We start from the raw sequence: 24,353 nt of genomic DNA, 5'->3' as shown, positions 1-24,353 counted from the left end.
TTTGGTTTTCATTAATTCTGTAAGTCCAAGCTGGGCTATCATCTAGTAGCATTTTAATACTCTGTCGTCTGTCAGAAATAATAGTTAGGGTGTTTGTTTCCTCTGTAATGTACTTAAGAGAACATTTTATAATCATTTGCCTTCACATCAATGAATTCAAATAATGTTTTAGGACATAATATGATTAGATTTAATATTGCTAATAATAGCTTGGATTTCTCAGATGAAATAAATGACGATGGTAGTCATCTATTCTAAAGAGCTCATTATACAAATTCATACTACTATCATTCTAAGCGAAGATACTGTGCAAAATACTAATTTAGTATTGCCTTGTATTTTAAAAGTACTTATTTACAGGAAGAGACCTGTAAGTCATTCCATCTACAAAAGATTCCCTTATAGTGAAATCTAATTTAAATAGTCCATCAGTTATATGGTAAACATATTTTCTATTTGCTACTACTTAAGTCTAGAATTTTCACATTATTGGATAGAAAACAGCAAAGGCAGACTTATATTCTAAAAAGTGTTGCAAAAATGACCTTTAAAACAGATATTATACAGTGTTTCTTCTGTCAGGATTCCTTAGTAGTTTATCTTATGATGTCTTCTATCTATCCATCATTTCTATAAGCTGATGTGGTATTGTTTTTGACAAGAGTACAAAGCCCTGAAGTTTTTAGTAAGATATATAGAACATTTTTTCAGTAAAAAATGAAAATATTATTAAATGTTTCTGCTTATGCAAACATATGCTTTTAGCAGTTTTCAAATAATCATAATTATTTTGTGTGCTAAATAAGTCTACGGTGCCATGTTTCTATGAGCAATAGCTCTTAAGACTAAAGTACTGCAAAAGTCACAATAAAAGCAGAATAGCTATGATAAAATAACTATAGTAGCATCCTGTTTAATGAGAATAATGCATGATTATTCAACTAATACAATTTAAAAGCCATTAATCTATCTAATTGCATTAAAGATTTAAGACAGAAGACAAGTAAGAATTCTAATAAAATTTGATATACAAAAGCAATTTTAAGGTTAGTGTCTTGTTGCTATCTCAGAGAAGTATTTTATTAATTTCTCTGAGAAATCAAAGAGGGTCAACAATTAGATAAGGATATAACCATATCAGCTTGAAATATTAAATTAGGTCAAGTTTTGAGGATAAAATATTTGACAGCAAAGTCTCCAAATGTGTCTTTTAACAGGAGTGTGTATATTCATTGGAATTACATTAATTTAAAATAGTGTAATATAAAATATTATGTGAAAACCATTTTATGCACAAAATCCAAAATAACATGAAATATGTCAGGAATCGTGTAGTTTCAAACTGCAAATTGTGTTGCCACTAATAACAGTAACCAATGACTTTTGACAGGTGAATAGAAATCTCTCTGTTGTCAACATTCATCTGGTTTTATGCAAGATTTAAATTATAAAAGTACTCCAGGAGCTTATCCTTCATAAAATACCAGGGCCCAGGATTGGAAAGCTGATAATACTCACCTATAGGAAAAAACTGTATATATAAATCCTTCCATTGAAAATGACTTTTTACTCTACTGAAACATTGCTAGTAATTTTTAGAAAGATAGCTTTGAGAATAATAAAATTGGTATCCTTCCCTATTTATTCCTCTTGTTTTATAAACAATGATTTAGTGGGAAATTAACACTATCTGCCAGAAACCACTAAGCTCCCCTTTTCCTGCTATTTCTCCTGCAGAAAGACAAGGCCAAACCCCAAGGCACAGTCTTCTCACTCATATATCAGGCTGCATGTGTAACGAAAGTCAATATGAAACGTCCATCTGCTGTAGTTTCTCTTCGAATTCCAGTTGTCTGTGATGCTATCTGCGAGTCAATCACAAAGCCAGACTCATTTCCCTTTCCTATGACATGCGTTGGAATATACTGGCTTATAGATGAATAGAGACAGAATATAAACATATATGATAAAATGGTTGCTTTGCATTTACACATCTTTTCTTTTTCTGCTGTTGTTATTTGATAATTAACTTAAAAATGACTGGTTTACTTGATTTACTGAGTGATTGCTTAATCCTATTAATTTATGGGAAAAGAAATAAAGAAGTAAAAGGAGAACTCAAAATCAAACCAGAACTTTATTCTACTAATATCGTCATTCGGACTCATCAAAAAAATATGTTTTTGGGTGTTTAAGGAGTGTTTTAATGCAAATTATACAGGTTTATGTATGTTTATATTTTCTTAATTATTACTTTTATAATTACTATTATTTAACTTAAGCAAAATAAACACTATAACAAAATTTCACTTTATGGTATTTTAGACCAAAGTCTCAATAAAGATGTTAATATTTCTCAACTTTCCTTATTTCCTCCTTCTGAAAGTTTAATTTGTATAGGTTATAAAATATTCACATCTGAAAATAGATCAAATTAGGTTTCTCTTACCACTCTTTTCTGTTTTGTCTATTTTCACTATTAGCATTTCTCTTTTCCAAGCAAGCTTGAAGATGTTACACTAAACAGGTCTATTTAAGTATAAAAATGTCCTTCCTTTAACCAACAAACAAAAAACAAAAGTGTCTTCACTTCTTCCCCCAAATTAAATTTTATACGTATTCTCTTCTCTTTCTCTTTTCTTCTCTCTCCTCTTTCAATATAGTGTCTGAATACCCATATACAGAAACTGGTATAATCATACACCATCATCTGCCTTCCTTGGTGATACCAATTGCCTCAAGCTCAAATATATGGCTCAGTTTATCTATTCAAGTACTTTCTCCTGCCTGGACTGTTCTTTCTTCTCTTGGGAGTGAGAGAGAGCATAGAATGGGGTAATTTTTCATCCTTTAACATTTAGCTCAAAAGTCTTCTCCTTCTTACCTTTCTGATGTATGACCCCAGCCACTCAGTCAGACTCTTCTCATCTGACTTACAAAATGCCTGCTTCTTTTACAGCAAAATGTATTGCACTTTTTCACTTACGTGAATGTCTACCCAAAGAAACTCTATAGCTCTTAATACCTATTCAACATTTTATCCAATAAGCTTAGTAAAATGTCCTATAATAATTTCTTAAAATACATTGAACAAATGAATTTAAGTGCCTGTCTCCTTCAAAGGTAGACTATCTTCCATTTTTTTCCCCTCTATTGTTCTACTGCTAAATATTTCTCTCGTTCCTCTTCACAGTGCATCTGGCTTTCTTATTCTTATAACTTTGGTGAATTAACTTTTAGTTTCTTTTCTGAGAAATGACTTCCTGCTAGTTTCTTTCTCTTCTTCATGAATTGTTGATTTTCATCCCCTTCCTATTTTAAAATTAATCATTGACATAGGAGTTTTCAATTGCATTCAGTCCTCTAAAGGAGGTGCTTCACTTGATCATCTTACCACTAAATCCTCAACACTTACTTATGCAAAGCATATTTTGGTCTATTACTTAGCTTATAATTTGGTAGTTTTGTTTTAATGCTTTTTTATTCCCTAACTGCAAAGATTCCACATAGATATCTAAGCAAGGAAAGATAGCTGCCACTTTTATTGCTTAGTTGGATTGTTCTTCCCCTTCTTCTTCTTCTTCCCTGACTCCTATTACTTCTCTTTCTCTTCCTTCTTCTCATTCTTTTTGACATTTCTTTATATCTTTATCTTGAGGAAATAACTATAGTTGATGAAATGGCGAATGGCAGTAGCATCGTAACACTTGGCAGCTTGTTATAAACACAGAATTTCAGGTCCTATCACAGACTTACTAAATCAGAATGTCAATATTAACAGGTTCCCCATGATACTGTTATGCCCATTAAATTCTGAGAAACACTGATCTAAATTCGTTAGTTCAAAAAGACTATACTTTCAAGGGTGAGGCAATATAACAGTTTTAAAAAATGTGTCTATCTGTGCTTCTAGACTCAGAAGCTATGCTGTAAAAACTGACAAATGTAAGCTAAGTTTTCTAAATGCCAAATGTAGGCAATTCTGTGCAGATACAGAATGGGTGTTTTTATTCAGAGAGATTAATGACATTGTGCAATAAATGTCAGCTATAAGGCAAGCACTGTGCTAAGTTACTGGGCCATAACTTGTAACATGTAAAGTCTCCACCATTTCAAAGCTAGTAGATCTAGTGAGGAGAAATGTAAAGAACTCACTGACAATCACAATACAGTGTGATATTACAGTGGTAGTTACTGAGTGGGGAATACAAGAAATAATATGAGGATAGAAGAGTAGCAACTTATTCTACACTTAAAGGATCAAGAAAGGCTTCCTGGAGGAAGTGATCACTGAGCTGAAAGACAAAGAGAAGGTAATCCTGGAAAAAGGGTAATAAAGAATGTTCCAAGCAGAAGAAACAGCATGTGTATATGCTCACAGGTTGGAGAACACATGTCTCAACTTCATTGGATTATACTATAGTAGTGAAAACTGAAAGTTTGTTATAAGTTAAACTTAGTTTTACTCTGACATAGGGCCAACTCTCAACAGTAATACCTCCATATTTTAAGTCTTTATCTTTGTTAAAGTTGCAGAGATATAAAAAGGAAACTTTTATTTAAACTAGATTCTCCAAACAGATTTATAACAGGGAACAGATCTTTGCAGTGCTTGAGTTAGGCACAGGAACATGCAGGGACTAGGGCAAAGGTGGAAGCCCTTCCTATCTGTGTAGGATGTCAGACATCTTTGGGGAGATTGTTCTTCCCTTCTGTGATAAGGGTAAGTAGAATTTTAGGATTATGTACATTGTTATGCAGATTAAATTTAAACCCCCTCCTTTAAAAATCTCCCTTTCTAAATGGCCAAAACTTTGTTCCTATATGTAATACATAAAATACAGTAGTTGAAATTGTGTCTGTGCTAGAAAAACATACCAGTAACATCTATCATGAAACTTAAAGTATAAGTTTTCTCTAAATTAAAATTATATATTTTTGGTTGAGTGGTGGATACTGGTGTGTGTTTAATGACTATTCCTTAATTTATCATAAATATGTTTATCATAAATATATCACAATACTCTATGGTAGACATTTCACAATGAAACAAGGAGAAACAAAGTAACCTTTTCAATCATTGAGTTTTAAATGTAAAAGAGTTAACTTTGTAACAGCAGCTTTTTAAACAGTATACTAAATATATGTGTATTAAAGTTTTGTTCCTGATACTGGGGAAAAATTTTAGAATTGACAAGGGGAAAAATAAAGTTCCCAGTTCTCTTAGCGCTTCCCCCCACCTTTTTTTCCTTAAAGTGCTTGACTTAACTGGCATTTTAATACAGTACTTTATTTGTTTCCTGGCCAGCCTCTTATTCCCAATTGTATCTTTCTCTGTCAGTATCAAACTGCCAAACAAAGCTCATCAAATGGAGATAAAATAATTTCCCTTGGGGATGTAGTTTTAAATTTATTTCATTCCAAAATTCTTAAATTCTTGAAGTGGAAATTAACAATTGGCATAAACTTTTAGTGTGGAATCACCTCCTGAAACTTTCCTGAAATTGGAAGACAATTTACATTGGCAGAGCTATTCAAGTTATTGGTTATTGTGTGTTATCTTCCTACATAAATATCTAGTTATTTTTAGTTAATGAATTAATGAGCTGCTCCTTGAAATGTGATAATTAACCACCATTTGACTGATAGAAGAAACAAATTCTCTGATGGGGAAATGAGAGGCTTTCAGGAATTCTAATCCCTTATGCAAAGCATATTTGAGTCAAATATTACTACCCTGTATACTTTCCCTTGTTAGTGAAAACTGTTTTCAGTTCCATCAATCTCAGTCTATTTATTTAGAAATTACTGAGTTATTAGAGCTGCTGTCTGGTCTCTTGTGTTTAATTTTCACTCGGCATCAAATTCAGAAATCCTAGCTGCTGACAAAGTGCTGTGTGGTTCCATTTCTGCATCTTTCAGTCCTATAAAATGAATCTTGCTGTGAAAAATGAAGATTAATGAGCTTTATAATGACTCTCCCCTGCTAAAGCCAATCTGAATAAAGAGGAGAGGAAGAGTGTGTTTGTATGTGTGTATGTGTGTGTGTGTGTGTGTGTGTGTGCAGAGTGTGAAAAGGACAACAGGAAAAAAGGCTATGGGTTCCTTTGGATAAAATTAAGACATGAAATTTTGGTGGTTCCTCCAGAAATTAAGCATAGAATTCACAATATGATGCATCAACTCCATTTCTGGATACAGACAAAAAAACAAATAGACCTGAAAAGGGGGACTTGAACAGATATTTGTACACCCATGTTCATAGAAGCATTATTCACAATAGCCAAAAAGTGGACCAAACCCAACTGTCCATCAACAAATAAATAGAGAAACAAAATGTGGTATATACATACAATGGAATATGATTGAGCTTTAAAAAGGAAAGAAACTCTGATACATACTACAACATAGATGAACCCTGAAAACTTTATGCAAAATGAAATAAACCAGTCACAAAGGACAAATATTGACTACTCTGGGTACCACTTAAATATGTTATATATTGTACCTAGAGTAGTCAAATTCATAGAGAAAGAAAATAGATTGGGGATTATGAAGGGCTGAGGGGAGGAGGGAATAGGGAGTTATTGTTTAATGCATGCAGTTTTAGTTTTGCAAGATGTATGGTGAAGAAGGTTTCACAACAATGTGAATGTACTTTATGGCACCAAACTGTACATTAAAAAAATGGTAAAAATGGTAAATTTTATCTTATCTTTTACGATAATAAAAATCAAATAAAAAATAAGCTATGAGCTAATGAGCCAGCTCATGAACCAAGTAACTATTTTCAGCAACTGCATATTTCAAAATATAAGAAACAAACTTTGCAAATACTTGTTTCTTTCTTTTAAACTTAATAGTTTATCAAAGGCCTCCAAAACAAACACTAGTTCCAAAGGATTTGACAGACTCCCTCCGTAAAGAGGATTTCTGGGTATTCCATATACACATTAGCTCTTTTGAGAATGGATAGCCTTGTTCTTCTATTTTAAGGCAAATATCATAGACTGCTGATTTCTCTGAAACAAGGTTATAGCAATTTTGGAGAGGAAAGCACTGGCACAGGTGGTGTTTATATCTTAAATGAGAAGCACAGTTCAAACAGGAAGTTGATAAAGAGACTGTGCTGGTTTAATCTGTGAATTTCCAATAATTCTCACTCTTTCATTGTTAATTATAGTAAACTCCATTACCCTATCTTTTTTGAAATGTCAGCTTCAACTGAACATTCTAGAGTGTACTGGCAGCATCTTTTCTATGGATGGTGTCAATTAACCAAACTAAAGTTACACATGCATCTTTTTAGTCATATAAACAAGTTGCTTTTATGAATTCACAAATATTTATGCTTAATTTTCTCCTTGTCTAGGTATGAGATTCACATAAATTAGAATATTTGTGGGAGATCTCAATAGAGTTTTGGCTTCTAATGCAAAGAAATTATTAAAATGTAGAGGGTGTAACAACTTTGTTAGTATGAAATATGTGACACTTTTAAAGGAATTTACTGTGTATTTTAATAACCATATCATTTGTGAATATTAAATATGATGGGAAATAAAATTTTTCAGCAGCATCTATATCAAGCAATAAACTTTTAATCCCTAGTCTCTTAAATATCAAGATTATGCACTTCTGAAATAACTGTGAAAAAGTGGCCAGAAGTGCAATTCCCTTTCTCTCCTTTCAGTTTCCAGAAATTGTTACACATCATTGCTCTTTGCTTAATAGTGTGACATCTTGAGACAAGCTTAACTCTGACTCTGTTGAAGGTAGTCATTGATCCAGTAGCTTCTGCCTTCTTAGTGAATCAAACTCAATGTAGTCCCCCTTCTGACTCTTTTTTTCAATTTAATACTTTCAAGAAATGTTCAGTGCTTTTCTTCGCTAGAAATCTCATAAATATTCACATGCATGGTAGTAGGCAGGAAATACTTTAAAAGGTTTGGCAATCTCAATGACCTACAACTCTTGACACTGAGGTCCCATTTGATATATTCATTAGAAGCAAGATAGTTTTATATATGCCATTTTTTTCACAGTGTGGGATATTTATAAAAATAACTAATATTTTTTTGAATGCATAGGATGTGCCAGACACTGGGCTAAACATTTTACAAACCCCGTCTAGTACAGCATCCAAGAGGATTTCCGAGGGCACACCAGAATGTCATTAAGCTAGGTAGAATCACATAAAGGAAAAACATGAGTCTATTTTTAATGCTTTTTCGATCATGATTAAATAGGCAAAAGTAATAATTTGGTGTTAGTCTGTCTTTAAGGCCTCCTTAATTGTTGGCAGTCTTTCTCTTTAACAGAAGGAGAAGGAACCTTAAGCATAGCTGATGAAAATGGTTAGCTGGATTTTAATAACACTACTTGTTTTGGTATGTACTTTTAATATATTTATGTTCAGCGATAGAGGCATTCCATCTGCAGTGGTGACAGAGTCTCCTTTGTAAATAAATTAAGTAGAGATAGGAATAGTCAATATAAAGAAAAATGTGAATTAAATAATAATTTTGGAATATTTGGTTATGACAGAATCAGAAAGTGACACAAGGATTTCTAAAGTAAATGAAGCATTGTATTAGAGAATAATGTGCCTAATGATCTACAACCATCAGGGTTGATTAAAAACTCCTTCTAAAATGTAGTAGAATATTTGTTAATTCAATATGTATTACTGAGAACACAGTATATGCCATGCACTGTGTACAATGCTGGGCGTGGTGAATATGGTATTCATGATCCCTTACTCAGTGAAGCTTATCATTTGTCAAGGAGAGGGACATTAAACAGGTAATTACAACAAAGTGTAATGACATTTCCTATTAAAAGCAAAACAAACAACAAAGAACTGTTCACAGGGCCTGGACTAGTTTATAAAAATTGTACATCCAAAGAAATCTAAAGTTATAGAAACAGTTGAAATGAGATAAAAGCATTAGCAGCCGAGCATTTTTTTGGTTATTCATTTAATCAACAAGGCTCATTTCCTCCTTGACTTTAGGTAAGTATTCAGATCTCTCTGGAACTCAGTTCTGTCATCGTTAGGGTTGTTGTGAGGATTAAAACAGCTGGGGCATGCACAATGCTTAGTCTACTGCCCACTGCATTCAATAAATCATAACTATTCTTATTAATGTGAATCTACAATGTGACAGAGACTGTGTCAGGCAATTGGCATAAAAGTGACATACAATTTCTGTTAAGTAAAAAGGAAATGGAAGATGATTCTAAACAGAAGAAACAGAATCTTTGAGACCAATGACACTCCAAAGAAAACTCAGGTGTAGGTGGAGTAGATGATATAAGTGGTGGGACATGAGATTAGAAAGTTAAAATGATCACTGTAAGTATCTAAATATGGAATTTTGACTTGATTCTATGGTTCAGTGGTTTATACGGTTTTTTGCAAACCCCCTAAAATTATGTTGTCTTAAATTTTTCAATTAAGTTTCAATAGCAAAAAACTGTATTTCTAGGAATTTATAAATAACACTCCATTTAAAAATAAAACTTAAACATACTGAAAAAATATAATTACTATAATTAATATGAAAATTATTATCTTGTTTGAAAATAAATGAACAGTCCTCCTTTAATAGTTGAAAACTTTATACCACTATTTTTTCTTCTTGAATTCATAGTTCCATTCCACTTTCCCTACAAAATTATTTTTCTTATATTTTTATTCCAGAATATTTTAAAAGTTTGCTCTAACATAATAACAATAGTTTCTAAAAAATGTTACATCCATAAGACATTGATATTATTTCCCTCTAGACTGAATTTTTAGCATGTTTGTATGTAATGTAAAATATTTAAAATTTCAATCAATAATTACGCAAAGTAGCAACATTTTATTTGTGCTATATTCTTTAATAACTCCAAGACCTTTAATAAGTAGTTCATATATCCATGAATAAAAATGTTGGATTGCTAGAATAAGCATCAAATCTATGCTTATTTTTCATTTATGAGTTTAAGTCTTGAGAATTTAATCATTAACATGTAAATGGGTATAAAAAAACATACTCCATGGCATTCAATTCTTATGAATTCTTCTGGGTTTTATATCAAAAATCACATAAATATGCACCTCCAAAATTATTTGTAGTGGTCTACCAGGCAAATTTTGTTAAAAACAAAATATGAAAAACCAACTAATTCACAAAGGTATTTGTTATGTAGTCATTAGGCTGATTCACTTTCTCGGACTAACAACATTCTGAGTGGCTCTTTAGATGAGCCCCAGGTTTTTGCTTGCTGGTGCAATATGCGTTTCTTTAAAAAAAAAAGGGGGGGGGGGAATGGCAGGCCAGGCGTGGTGGTTCACACCTATAATCCTAGCACTTTAGGAGGCCAAGGCAAGCAGATCACCTGAGGTCAAGATTTTGAAACCAGCCTGGCTAACATGGCGAAACCCCATCTCTACTAAAAGTACAAAAATTAGCCGGGCACAGTGGCGCAGGCCTGTAGTCCCAGCTACTTGGGATGCTGAGGCAGGAGAACCGCTTGAACCAGGGAGGTAAAGATTGCAGTGAGCCAAGATCCACCATTGCACTCCAGCCTGAGTGACAGAGCAAGACTCCGTCTCAAGAAAATAAATAAATAAATAAATAAATATAGGTAAAGGTTGATAAACCATGACACCTAAGCCACAGATGGACAGATTAGTTTGGGAAATAGCATATGTGATATTTGGTGTCTGGATCCTTTCTATGTCCATAATCTCCATACCTCAGTCCAGTGTGACAACTACTCCTGTAAACAACACAGCCATAAGAATGTTTTAGGAAGGGAGAGGGACACATTATTTTTTCTTGTTTTTCTTGTCAAAATAATTGTAATGGCAGTAGAGAGGATGAATTTTGGGTTGGTAGAAGAATATATTACACAAAATACTTAGGTGAAAATATGATTTTTTGATGATGAATGATTCAAGAAAATATTTTAAAAGCAAGATTGACAAAGTTTAGTGGCTGAGGATATATGAGGAATAACTCAAATAACATAATCTCTAATCGGCTCACTGATTTGAGTATCAATGCCATTAACTGAGACCAGAAATACGAAAGATGAGTATATTTGGGAAATAAAGTTAGATTTGAACACTTAATTTAAAATGCATGTGGGTGTAAGTATTTGGGTTTATTTCTGGGTTCTCTATGCTGTTCCATTGGTCTATGTGCCTATTTTTATACCAGTACCATGCTGTTTTGGTGACCACGGCCTTATACTATAGTTTGAAATCAGGTAATGTGATGCCTCCAGATTTGTTCTTTTTGCTCAGTCTTCTTTGGATATGCAGGCACTTTTTTGGTTCCATACGAATTTTAGAATTGTTTTTTTCTAATTCTGTGAAGAATGATGGTAGTATTTAGATGAGAATTGTGTTGAATTTTTAGATTGCTTTTGGCAGTATGGTCATTTTCACAATATTGATTCTAACCATCCATGAGCATGGGATGTGTTTCCATCAAAAACATAAAGTGGGGAAAGGACACCCTTTTCAACAAATGGTGCTGGGATAATTGGCTAGCCACATGTAGGAGAAAGAAACTGGATCCTCATCTCTCACTTTAAACAAAAATCAACTCAAAATGGATTAAGGACTTAAATCTAAGACCTGAAACTATAAAAATTCTAGAAGATAACATTGGAAAAACCCTTCTAGACACTGGCATAGGAAAGGATTTCACGACCAAGAACCCAAAAGCAAATACAATAAAAACAAAGATAAGGCCAGCGCAGTGGCTCATGCCTGTAATCCCAGCACTTTGGGAGGCCGAGGCAGGCAGATCATGAAGTCAAGAGATCGAGACCAGCCTGGCCAACATGGTGAAACCACATTTCTACTAAAAATACAAAAATTAGAGAGGTGGGGTGGCACATGCGTGCCTGTAGTCCTAGCTACTCAGGAGGCTGAGGCAGGAGAATTGCTTGAACCCAGGAGGTGGAGATTGCACTGAGCCGAGATCACGCCACTGCACTCCAGCCTGGCAATAGAACGAGACTCCGTCAAAAAAACAAAAACTAAAACAACCCTCAAAGATGAATAGCTGAGACTTAATTAAAGAGCTTCTGCACAGCAAAAGGAACAGTCAGCAGAGTAAACAGATTACCCACAGAGTGGTAGAACATCTTCACAATCTATACGTCTGATGAAGGACTAATATCCACAATCTACAATGAACTCAAACAAATCAGTAAGAAAAAAACAAAAAATCCCATCAAAAAGTGGACTCTGTCACCAGGCTGGAGTGCAGTGGTGGGATCTTGGCTCATGCAATCTCCACCTCCTGGGTTCTAGCGATTCTCCTGCCTCTACCTCCCAAGTAACTGGGATTACAGGCATGCACCACCACACCCAGCTAATTTTTGCATTTTTAGTAGAGACGGGGTTTCACCATGTTGGCCAGGATGGTCTCAATCCCCTGACCTCATGATATACCCACCTCAGCCTCCCAAAATGCTGGGGTTACAGGTGTGAGCTACCGCATGAAGATACACAAATGGCCAACAGACATACAAAAAAAAAATGCTCAACATCACTAATGATCAGGGAAATGCAAATCAAAACCACAATGCAATATCACCTTACTCCTCCAAGAATGGCCATAATCAAAAAATCAAAAAATAACAGATGTTGGTGTGGATGTGGTGGACAGGGAACACTTCTACACTGCTGGGGGGAATGTAAACTAGTACAGCAACTATGGAAAACAGTGTGGAGATTCCTTAAAGAACTAAAAGTAGAACTACCATTTGATGCAGCAATTCCACTACTGGGTATCTACCCATATGAAAATAAGTTGTCATACGAAAAAGATATTGCATACACATCTTTATAGCAGCACAGTTTGCAACTGCAAAATCATGGAACCAACCCAAATGCCCATCAATCAACTAGTGGATAAAGAAACTGACACACACACACACACACACACACACACACACACACAGTCACCAACACACGATAGAATACTACTCAGTCATAAAAAGGAATGAATTAATGGCCTTTGCAGCGACCTAGTTGAGATTGGAGACTATTATTCTAAGTGAAATAACTCAGGAATGGAAAACCAAACATCCTATGTTCTCACTGATATGTGAGCTAAGCCATGAGGACTCAAAGGCATAAGAATGATACAGTGAACTTTGCGGACTTGGGGGGAAGGGTGAGACAGGGACGAGGGATAAAAGACTACAAATAGGGTGCAGTGTATACTGCTTGAGTGATGAGTGCACCAAAATCTCACAAAGCACCATTAAGAACTTATTCATGTAACCAAATACTACCTGTACCCCCAATAACCTACGAAAAATAAAATAAAATGCATATGGGACATTCAGAGGATATCCATTTTGCCTACACATATGGAACTCTGGAAAGAAGTGGAGTTCAAAACATAAATCTCCTTGGTCTTACATCACTGAAGACCAAGACTACATCACATTCTTAAGAGGGATTTATAAAACCAAAGAAGAAAGAATGAAGGGCAAATTTCTGAAGAGTACAATATCTAAATAAAAGGAGCCTAAGAAAGGCTGGGTCAAGGTTGGGAGTCAAAAGAGGATAGAGCTGTAGGATGAGGAGAGAGTGGCCAGTAACTTTAGAGACAGCTCTGCTGCTCTTTCCTCAGCCCCACTCCAAAGGACTACTCCCAAACTCTGTAGAAAAGAGATCCATAATTTAAGAGAAAACACAGATATGCTCACGAATATACTCCAACTGTTATGCCAGTTTCTACTCATGTGTATCAATATACATTGAGGGCACAGGTTTTGACTTCACAGAAACATTAGTCAAAATTTTTGATTCCCTTTCTTCATTGTTAAAAATAAAATTAGGCCAACCATGGTGGCTCATATCTGTAATCGCAGCACTTTGAGAGGCTGAGGCAGGTGGATCACTTGAGGACAGGAGTTCCAGACCAGGCTGGCCAACATGGCAAAACCCTGTCTCTACTAAAAATACAAGAAAATTAGACAGGCATGGTGGCACACGCCTGTAATCCCAACTACTTGGGAGGCCGAGGCAGAAGAATTACTTGAACCTGGGAGATGAAGGTTGCAGTGAGCCAAGATCACACCACTGCACTCCAGCCTGGGTGACAAAGTGAGACTCTGTCTCAAAAAACAAACAAACAAAAGCAAAACAAAAATTATAATGCTATCTACTTCATATGGAGTACATTAAGTCAATATATTTAAAGTGCTTAGCTAAAAGTTGGCACACATTAAATATCCACAAAATTATTGTTAGTATTTGCATATTACTAATGTTAAATATTTAGTAAAAAAAATTTCACTCTCCTAAAATTGTGTGTGTGTGTGTGTGTGTGTGTGTGTGTTTATGTTTGAAAAGTCTTGAATGAAAGAGCTCCTCAAGACAATACTGAATAAGAGAATTTACTGACTCATTGATGGTCACTTTCTCTTGTTGCGTATTTAGGGTCTGCCATGCTGGATCACTACTTCCGAGATGCACAGATAATACCGTAAAATAGAATGAAGAACCTCTAAACCAGAGTTGGTGTTGTGACTGATATTGATGCTCTGCCAAACTTGTTTGAATCTTAACTAAAGTCAGAATTATTAGAAAATGTGTTATGGTTGACCTATTTTTCTTAATTCAGGGTTAACCAGACATTTCTGAACATTTTTAACGAACATTTTCAACGAACATTTTCAGTCACGTTAAATTTGGTAGGCCAAATAAAAATGATCCTTTAAAATTTTCTTATATTGCATTAGGGTTTTCCCCCTTTGTACTAGTGAAAATCATAAGTTGATTTGGAAATGCATTTTTTAGGTGACTGAATTGAACATATAGTCAGTAGAAGATTTGAAGACTGAAACTGCTGATTTCTTAGTTTGTCAATAACATTTTTTTATATCATGAGTACTTCTTAGCTTTGGTCCTTATATTGCCTACCTTCTTCTAAAAAAATACAGAAAAAAAAGATTTTTGTCTCATTTCTGAAGTCAAGAGGCAATCTTGCAGAAATAGTTAAGATACCCAAGCAATATAATTACTAAAATTACTACTACTAAAAATTGCTAAAATTACTACTAAAAATACAAGAAAATTAGACAGGCATGGTGGCACACGCCTGTAATCCCAACTACTTGGGAGGCCGAGGCAGAAGAATTGCTTGAACCTGGGAGATGAAGGTGGCAGTGAGCCAAGATCACGCCACTGCACCCCGCCTATGGAGGATGGGGGAAACTGTTTTTAATTTAGACTTAATGAGAATGGCTGAATGTATTTTATAATATGTACATGGTGACTAAAACCTTCTCTGCCTTTCACAAATTCCCGTAGAAGACAGACCACCCCATACTAACTACACAAACACACACATATAAATACATACACCACTCTCGATAGTTACAGTTGCCAGATGAAACGCAGGATACCCAGTTAAATTTCAATTTCAGAAAAACAATGATTAAACTTTTTTAGAATAAGCATATTCCACATATAATTCTTTTCAATGTTTTTCTAAAATTTAACTGATTTGAACTGAGTCTCCTGTATTTTAATTTGCTAAGTCTGGCAAACTTATCAATAGGTGAACACGCTACCTCCATGACAGATATATTTTGAAAGGTAAACATGCGCTGTCCATCTGCTTTCCATTGTTATCAACATCTTTATATCTCAGTATCAAGTAATGGGTAGAATATACAATATTGCTGAATATTCTTTAGAGTCTAGCCAATAATTCTACAAATCATTCGTTTATCTCTTGGCATGTGCCTTGGCTGAAACTTAATACTTAACTATATTTTGTTTATTTCATTTTTATCCAAATTTTAACAGTTATCTATCTGCCTTCTTAGAGCAGTGATTCAAAATCTGAGGTAAGGGCCATCTGATCAAAATTCTGGGTCTAGATTATGGCTTTTCTTGATAATAATAAAGACAAGCTTTACAAAATTGAAATTAAGATTACTAAGGAGCAGAAACATGGTTATATGCAAGAAGCAGTATATTTTCACAAATCGTTTTTCTCTCTCTTCCACAAGATATGACACAGTATTTTATATATTAATAATATTAAACATTTAATGTCAATCTCATAACATCAAATATTTGTTACCATTGAAGAGTTCTTAGCAAAACTTGAAAAAGTACATCATTTCTTCCAGTAAAAAAATAGAGAAGACAAGAAAGAATACTTTTCCCTGTGAAGTGATCTTACAAGTGTGACGAATGATTTATCTAAAATAAGAATTGTATTTATTATAATTCCAAAAAGAAAAGTTACATTTTAAATTGATTATAACAGTCAAAACTCAACGGAAAAAGGCAGCTTGTAGTAGTATTATACCAACTTCATACTCAATGAAATTTTTAGCTTTCTACTCAAACAATATTGTCACCATAAATTTTTCTACAGTAGTTTTATAAATATGTAATTTCAGAAAATCTGAATGTCGTTCCTTTGCTTAAACCATTTTAAAATCACACATAAAGAGTCACACTTATAATACTCATCTACTGCTAGAGTTACTCTTTGAAATGTTGAAAATTTCTCTGGATCTAAAAATACTTGGCTTTATAAGAAAAGTAAAGAGGCACAGAGTAAAACCAATTTTAAGAACAACCACATTATGTATTATTCTGTGTGTCCATTAAGTTTTTTATTGATAGATAATATTTTACATATTTATGGCATACATGTGATATTTGGTCCCATGCACAGAGTGGACAATGATCCAGTCAAAGTATTTGGGGTGTCCATCACCTCGAGTATTTACCATTACTATGTTGAGCCCAGAATGTATTTTGAGTGACCAATGATGTTTAATGATTTTCTATATGTTGTAATAGCTTCTGTACGTCATTTGGTTTACCTTTTCTTCCCTTTTTTTTTTTTTTTTTTTTTTTTTTTGGTGACGGGGTCTCGCTCTGTCACCCAGGCTGGAGTGCAGTGGCGCCATCTTGGCTCACTGCAACCTCTGCCTCCAGGTTCAAGCGATTTTCCTGCCTCAACTTCCCGAGTAGCTGGGATTACAGGTACCCACCACCACACCCCGCTGATTTTGTATTTTTAGTAGAGATAGGGTTTCACCATGTTGCCCAGGCTAGTCTCAAACTTCTGACCTCAGGTGATCCGCCTACCTTGGTCTCCCAAAGTGCTGGGAATACAGGCGTGAGCCACCGTGCCCAGCCGCTATCAGTTTTTTATCTTGTGCTGTGGGGAGCCCAGGTTCAGTCTATTCTTAAATCCAATACATAACTATAACTTTGGAGAAAATATGTGAGGTGGGTTAATCCTGAAGTTTTTATGAAAAAACGCGATTCCCTGAAACAAAGTCAATCTTCCATGCTATTGGTACAAATGGATCTCTTGTTTCCCTGTCTGGCCCTTGCATCTGCGCACGCTTCTTAGTCATTAAGCACAAGAGTTCTACAAACAGATTTCTATCTTGGCCTGTCCCTTACTAGTTACTTGACCTTGTGACACTTAACATTGTGCCTCGATTTCCTCACGTAAATGTGGGAAACAAAACCAATACTTAGCCTTTCTCACATAATTACGAGGTTTAGCTCACGTAATCCAGCGTTACTCCAAGTTGAGGTTTCCCGGAAGGGAAAAATTACTTATATTGTTTTTAATGTATCAGCTAATTAAAATGTGAGAATCAAAACCAGTGCAGAGCTTTCCTCACATAAATACGAGGTTTACCTCACGTAATTCACCGTTTCTCAAAGTTGAGGCTTCCTTGAAGGGAAACACTTACTGACGTTGTTTTTAATATATCAGCTAATTAAAATCATTACAGAATTAGGTTAAAATCCGTATGTGAAGGACTCTGGCACTTACGGAATCATTTTCAGAGGATCCGGCAAGATGGCAGAGGTAGAGGAGAAGCAGCAGCGGACCTTCCGCAAGTTCACCTACCGCGGTGTGGACCTGGGCCAGCTGCTGGACATGTCCTTTGAGCAGCTGAGGCAGCTGTACGGTGCGCGCCAGCTGCGGCGGCTGAACCACGGCCTGCGGCGGAATGCTGAGGCGCAAGCCGCACTCGCTGCTGAGGCGCCTATGCTAGGCCAAGAAGGAGGCGCCGACCATAGGGAAGCAGGAAGTGGTGAAGACGCGCCTGCGGGATATGATCATCCCTCCCAAGATGGTGGGCAGCAGGGTGGGCGTCTACAACGGCAAGACCTTCAACCAGGTGGAGATCAAGCTGGAGGTGATCGGCCACGACCTGGGCGAGTTCTCCATCACCTACAAGCCCGTGAAGCACGGCCGGCCTGGCACTGGGGCCACCCACTCCTCCCGCTTCATCCCCCTCAAGTAGTGGCTCCGCTAATAAAGGCACACATATCTCCAAAAAAAAAAAGACATTTATAAAGTGACTACAAAGAAAACAACTATACCAATAGTATGCATATCAATAATACTGCTTTTTTTTTCACCGCAGAAGGTGTTGTTTCGTTGAAACCGAATCACCATTTAGAAAGTGATTGTCAAACTGAGTTCAGTTTGCTGATGCAAATTTGAATGCACCATGATGACTGTTTCCCCACTGCTCTGTTCTATTCAATCTACTATATAGTGTATGTGTATTTGACTTTTCAATAGCACTACCATGTTACTATGTTTTAAGTCCAATTCTGTTTTTTTATCACTATCCTAACATAAATATAGTAGTAAGTCTCCATGATCATAAACAAAAGCAAGCACAGATGATGAATTGATGAGTAAGACATCATTTCATGCCAGGAAGACAGTAAAATCACGCTGTGATGCAACCCCTGCCCTCATTACAAAGCAGTTTTAGATAAAACAGAAAAAGAGAAAACGTGAAAGACAGAGCTGGCCTTAAAAACTGGACAGACATTTTCATGAGCCATAAATATAAGAAGATGAGTAAGACTACATCCTCTGGCCTTCTGGGATTAAAAGCTCCAAAGCAGGCAGTGACAAGAGGTCAGTTTCTCTGGGGCCATTGGGATTAAAACTACTCCCATATATGGATGTATACAGCCAGGCCTACTGCTTATTATGGCAAAGATTGGATGCCCAGAACTCTTGATGCTTATTAGAGGAGGCTTAACAAAACAAAAAAACTGCGCTCTCTTGGGCTACAGATGATGTGAACTTGTGGAATTATGAAAACAGAAAGCCACACTGTCAAAGGTAAGAAATGAATCGAGTTCTGTGCTTGCTTAGTGGCCATCTCTGTTACTTTCCTGTGGGTCAGAGTAGCAAACTTTTACTCTAAAACCCGCTTCTTGAATAAGCACCAGACAGCAAGCTGGAGGCGAACCAACAAACTGATTAATTTTAAAAAGGAAACATAGGCCCGGCTCGGTGGCTCACACCTGTAATCCCAGCACTTTGGGAGGCCGAGGCAGGCGGATCACCTGAGTGATCTGAATTCCAGCCTGACCAACATGGAGAAACCCTGTCTCTACGAAAAATACAAAACTAGCCGTGCGTGGTGGCGCATGCCTGTAATCTCAGCTACTCGGGAGGCTGAGGCAGGATAATCTCTTGAACCCGGGAGGCAGAGGTTGCAGTGAGGAGAAATCATGTAATTGCACTCCAGCCTGGGCAACAAGAGCGAAACTCCCTCTCAAAAAAAAAAAAAAGGAAACATAAAAACTACAAAGAATCTCCCACACAAAACAAACCTGACAACCCAAGTTCCAAAACGGCTGAAGAAAGGTATGAAAAATAAGGCCGGGCATGGTGGCTCACACCTGTAACCGCAGCAATTTGGGAGGCTGAGGTGGGCGGATCACTTGAGGTCAGGAGTTCAAGACCAGCCTGGCCAACATGGTGAAAACCTGTCTCTACAAAAAAATACAAAAATTAGCTGGGCATGGTGGTATGTGCCTGTAGTCTCAGCTACTTGGGAGGCTGGGGCACAAGAGTCACTTGAACCCAGGAAGCAGAGGTTGCAGCGAGTCGAGATCACAGCACTACACTCCAGTCTGGGCAACAAAGCAAGACTCTGTCAAAAAAAAAAAAAAAAAAAGAGAAAAAAAAGAAAAGAAAAGAAGGAGACTCCAGCTCTACAAAAAATTAGCTGGATGTGATGGTTGTAACTGTAGTCCCAGCTACTTGGGAGGCTAAGGCAGGAGGATGGCTTGAGCCCAGGAGGTCGAGGCTGCAGTGAGCCCTGATTGCTACCACTGCACTCCAGCCTGCACAGGAGGGAGGAAGGAAGAAAGGAAAAGAAGGGCAGGAAGGAAGGAAGAAAGGAGGGAAGGAAGGAAGGAAGGAAAGAAGGAAGGAAGGTAGGTAGGTGGCTCTCAAAATCACCAACCAGAACCTGAATTCCCCCAAGATGAAATGTTCATATGTATAAGATTGTAAAACTCATTAATAATTAATGGTTTATAATGCTCAACTGAAAAAAATGACAATCACATCTATTTTTGTTTTAATGAAGCAGAGATCAAATACAAGCAAGAAGACAGGAAAGGAACCCATAAGGACTCTTAATAAAGAAATATGTAGTCACTGCAATTACAAAAACAAAAACAAAAAACTTCCCTCAGTACACAGACCAAACTCAAGACACAATTGCCACCATTGGGAAGACTGACTGAATTTCAAAATGATATTGAGGAATCTACTCAGAACACACCATAGAAACACAAATATATAAACATAAAAAATTAAAGATACATAAAGTATAAAATACAGAGCTCCGGCATATATTTGATAAGTGTCTCAGAAAAATGAGCTGGAAGTCATATTTGAAAAAATACCTGGTAATAAACTTTTCAGAATCAAGGTAGGACATGGAGATTCTGATTCAGAAGGCACTCTAAGTACTAAACAGGATAGATAAACATATTCCCACCTAAACACATAATAGAGAAACTGTACACATCATGCTAAACTAAAATTTTTAAAATCCAGAGACAAATCGTATTAACTAGCAAAAAATAATAATTAAACCAAAGGAAAATGTCCTTATCAATTGAAAGAAATGCAAGAAGTTCTTTCAAAAGCTAGAGAGAAAATAACTGTCAGCTTAAAATATTATCTCTAGCTAAAATCATTCATGCAAAGATTAAGAGTCCATCGAATAAATTCTTAGAAAAGGAATTATTAAAGCATCAATTTTAATTAAAAGAAAAACGCAACCAGAGGAAAAGCATTAGGTAGAAAGATAATGGTGAATACAGATATTTTTAGAATAGCTAACAACTAATAATATTCAGTAGCTAACAACTTGTATATATGATTTTATGTATGTGTATGTGTACATGTCTGTGTATGTGGTGCTTAAGGAAAAATATAAACAATAAATTGTTGAGGAATGATTACCGAATAGTTTACACATACTGAAGTTATTATGTTCAAGAAAAGACAGCAGTATTACCTGGTCATCAAATTATTAAATCAAGATATATTGTTAAGCATGGATATTAAACTTTAAAGTTAACACTAAAATATAGAATGAGTCTTTTCTAAATCTGCAGAGAGAAAAAAATATGTAAATGAGGGAATATGGAAATCTTTAATTCAAAAAAGGCAGAAATAGAAAAAACACAGTCAAGAAAAAAATGGCACAAATAGAAAATGTGAAATAAGGTTGTAGACATACACTCAAATGTACCTATAAAGAAAATCAATGTAAACAAACTAAACTCACGAATTAAAAGGCATAATCACACTGGATACATTTACAAATGTAGGATGATATGTTTCTTCTAAAACATACGCCTAAAACAAAATAGCACAAATTGGAATAAAGGCTTTGGAACCTTTATATCAGGATGTTCATACAATGGTATATAATGGTTAAACAAAACGAACTAGCGCCCCACGTGGCCATTTGATTGGGAGGTGCTCCTTCAGATGATCCCAACCATATAGAGAACTGGGGTTGGAGTCCTAGCATTGTCTATTTTCACCTGTTTGACCTCATAGAAACTATTAACCTCTCTATGCTTCAGTTATGCAAATAAGGGATAAAAATCACACCATGTGGATTAAATGATTTCATTTTTATCAAAGTGTTGAAATGTTTTTGACACATAGCTTTGTGTAAGGATTTATTAAATAAATACACAAGTTTTAAAAAAATGTATTCGAATGAAATACAAAATTAGAAACAGATCTGGAGAGTCACATAGTAATAGCGAATTCAAACATTTCCAAGATTAGCAGATATCAAGTCCTAATATTAGAAAACGCTGATATTTTCATGGTAAAGCTTTAGCGAGGTGCCTGTATTCAGTAAGTGCTTGGCAAATGTCACCTCCAAATACAACAGCAGTCACCAAACTGTCACTCTAATTTCTTCTGCTTTTTCCTTTAACCTAGTTACCCCACACAACATTAAATATGCCTGAGAAACCTTCTAGTCTTTCTAACACATGAACTCATCAATTCCTTCCATTCCTCCCCTCAAAAGTAGCCATCCTAATGAAAACAACATTCTGTGCCACAAGATCCAGTGTCATTTTATGACAGGGCTAATCATTAGTTGATGTTTGCTTATGCTGAAGTAGAATCCATTTCTTAATTACTTCTATCCATTAATAATACCTATGTCCTCTGATCATGCTACATAGAAAACATCTTTTTTCTTCCATGCTACAGTTTACAGTCATCTGAGGGAAAAAAAAAAGCATGTTTTATTCTTTCTAGTGCTTCTCTTATTGAAGGTGCCTATTCTGTCATTATATAGAATATTTTCCCTCTCCCTATTGGTAGCTTCTCCTCCAGGTACATATTTTAGCCAGGTACTTAACACTACATGCAATGTTTCAGAATGGAGCACTTCTTTACAGTTGTCTACACAGGCAGAGTGGACTGAACAATCTCTTTTCTTATTTAAATACTTTTATTCAATAGCCATTTTTGTTCTAGGTACTCTGTCAGGAATAGAAGACGCAAAGGTGATCACAGAATAGACATGGCCCTGCCTCCATAGAGTTCAGTCTAATGGGAGAAGTCAAACAAGCCAGCCAACAACTACAAAGTAGTGTGATCAGGGATAGAATTGGCAAGTAGAGTGTAATGGGAAGACATAAGAGGGACAACTGACTTGATCATGGGGTCTTGAAGGTAAAATCTGAAGGCTCAACCCAAGGGAGTGGGGAGAATTATTTTCCACCTCCTAAGAGAACACGTTGCCTTTGAGAAACTGATAGAGGTTTAGTATGATTGGATTTCATGCTGCAAGCTAAATGGGGGGTAAAGCAGAACACCATGTAAGTAATACAACCCCAATTATGTAGTTCCTATCAAGGTATTTTTCTGAACAACATAACTCTATTAATATGAAGTAATATCAAATACATTATTGGTGACCACGTAACACTTCTGGCACTGTTGATTTCAGGTTTATGTCCCACAGAAAGAATTTAATGTTGTTTTTTATTTGCACTTCCACATATGTTAGTTGGAAATGTAGATGGAAAATTATCAATTCCAATTTCCTAGATTTAGTCCCATCATTTCTGTCATTCAGGGTATCTTTGGAGCCTGATTTGTCATTATACACACACATATATATATATATATATATATATATATAAAATACTCACTACTCTCTCCTTAAATTTCCCTTTATATCCACAAAAATATAGTAAATTTTGTTAGTTTCCTTTGAGAAACTGAATTTGAGGAATAGTATATTTGCCCAGTAATCTATCTTGGTCCAGAAATATTTTAAAAGACCTTTATATTGTCCTAAACATAACACAGCCTCCAGCTCCTTATCAACATTAGCCTTTGTGATTCAGTGTTTTGGGAATCTAAAGCTACCTTTCCAAAGACAAACAACTTAATTTCATGCCTCTACTCCAGTGGTGCTCTTTTTTTTTTTTTTTTTTTTTTTTTTTTTGAGACAGAGTCTCACTCTGTCGCTCAGGCTGGAGTGCAATGGTACGATGTCAGCTCAATGCCACCTCTGCCTGCTGGGTTCAAGCAATTCTCCTGCCTCAGCCTCCCAATTAGCTGGGATTACAGGCACCCACCACCGCACCCAGCTAATTTTGTGTATTTTTAGTAGATACGGGTTTTTGCCATGTTAGCCAGGCTGGTCTCGAACTCCTGACCTCAGGTAATCCACCCGCCTCAGCCTCCCAAAGTACTGGGATTACATGCATGAGCCACCGCACCTGGCCCAGTGGTGCTCATTTTTAAAAGCATATTCAGTCTTTCGGTTCAGTTCTGCTTTATACATCCAAGAGAGAAAAATCATTCAGCCTTTTATGGGGAGGCACACTAACCAATATCCTTTAACATATGTTGAGTTAAATACCATCTATATTCAGATACATATTTTAATTTCTTTAATTAGTTTTTTCACTGGAAGATGGCTCATTGTTCTGTTCCCTGTGATGA

At 35.8% G+C, this 24,353-nt stretch overlaps 1 protein-coding gene and 1 pseudogene across 8 annotated transcripts in view; one reads left to right on the top strand and one right to left on the bottom strand.

Moving 5' to 3' along the window:
• TENM2 (teneurin transmembrane protein 2) overlaps positions 1-24,353 on the bottom strand; it is a 3,953,434-nt gene that overhangs the window by 3,632,259 nt on the left and 296,822 nt on the right. The gene's annotated exons all lie outside the window — the stretch shown is intronic.
• On the top strand, positions 15,235-18,348 carry LOC107974964 (small ribosomal subunit protein uS19-like; annotated as a pseudogene).

The sequence above is a fragment of the Pan troglodytes genome, chromosome 4 (genome assembly GCF_028858775.2).
Source record: "Pan troglodytes isolate AG18354 chromosome 4, NHGRI_mPanTro3-v2.0_pri, whole genome shotgun sequence".
NCBI lineage: Eukaryota > Metazoa > Chordata > Mammalia > Primates > Hominidae > Pan > Pan troglodytes.
Note: the sequence above shows the minus strand (reverse complement) of the source record. Positions and strands in the feature narration are given on the sequence as shown.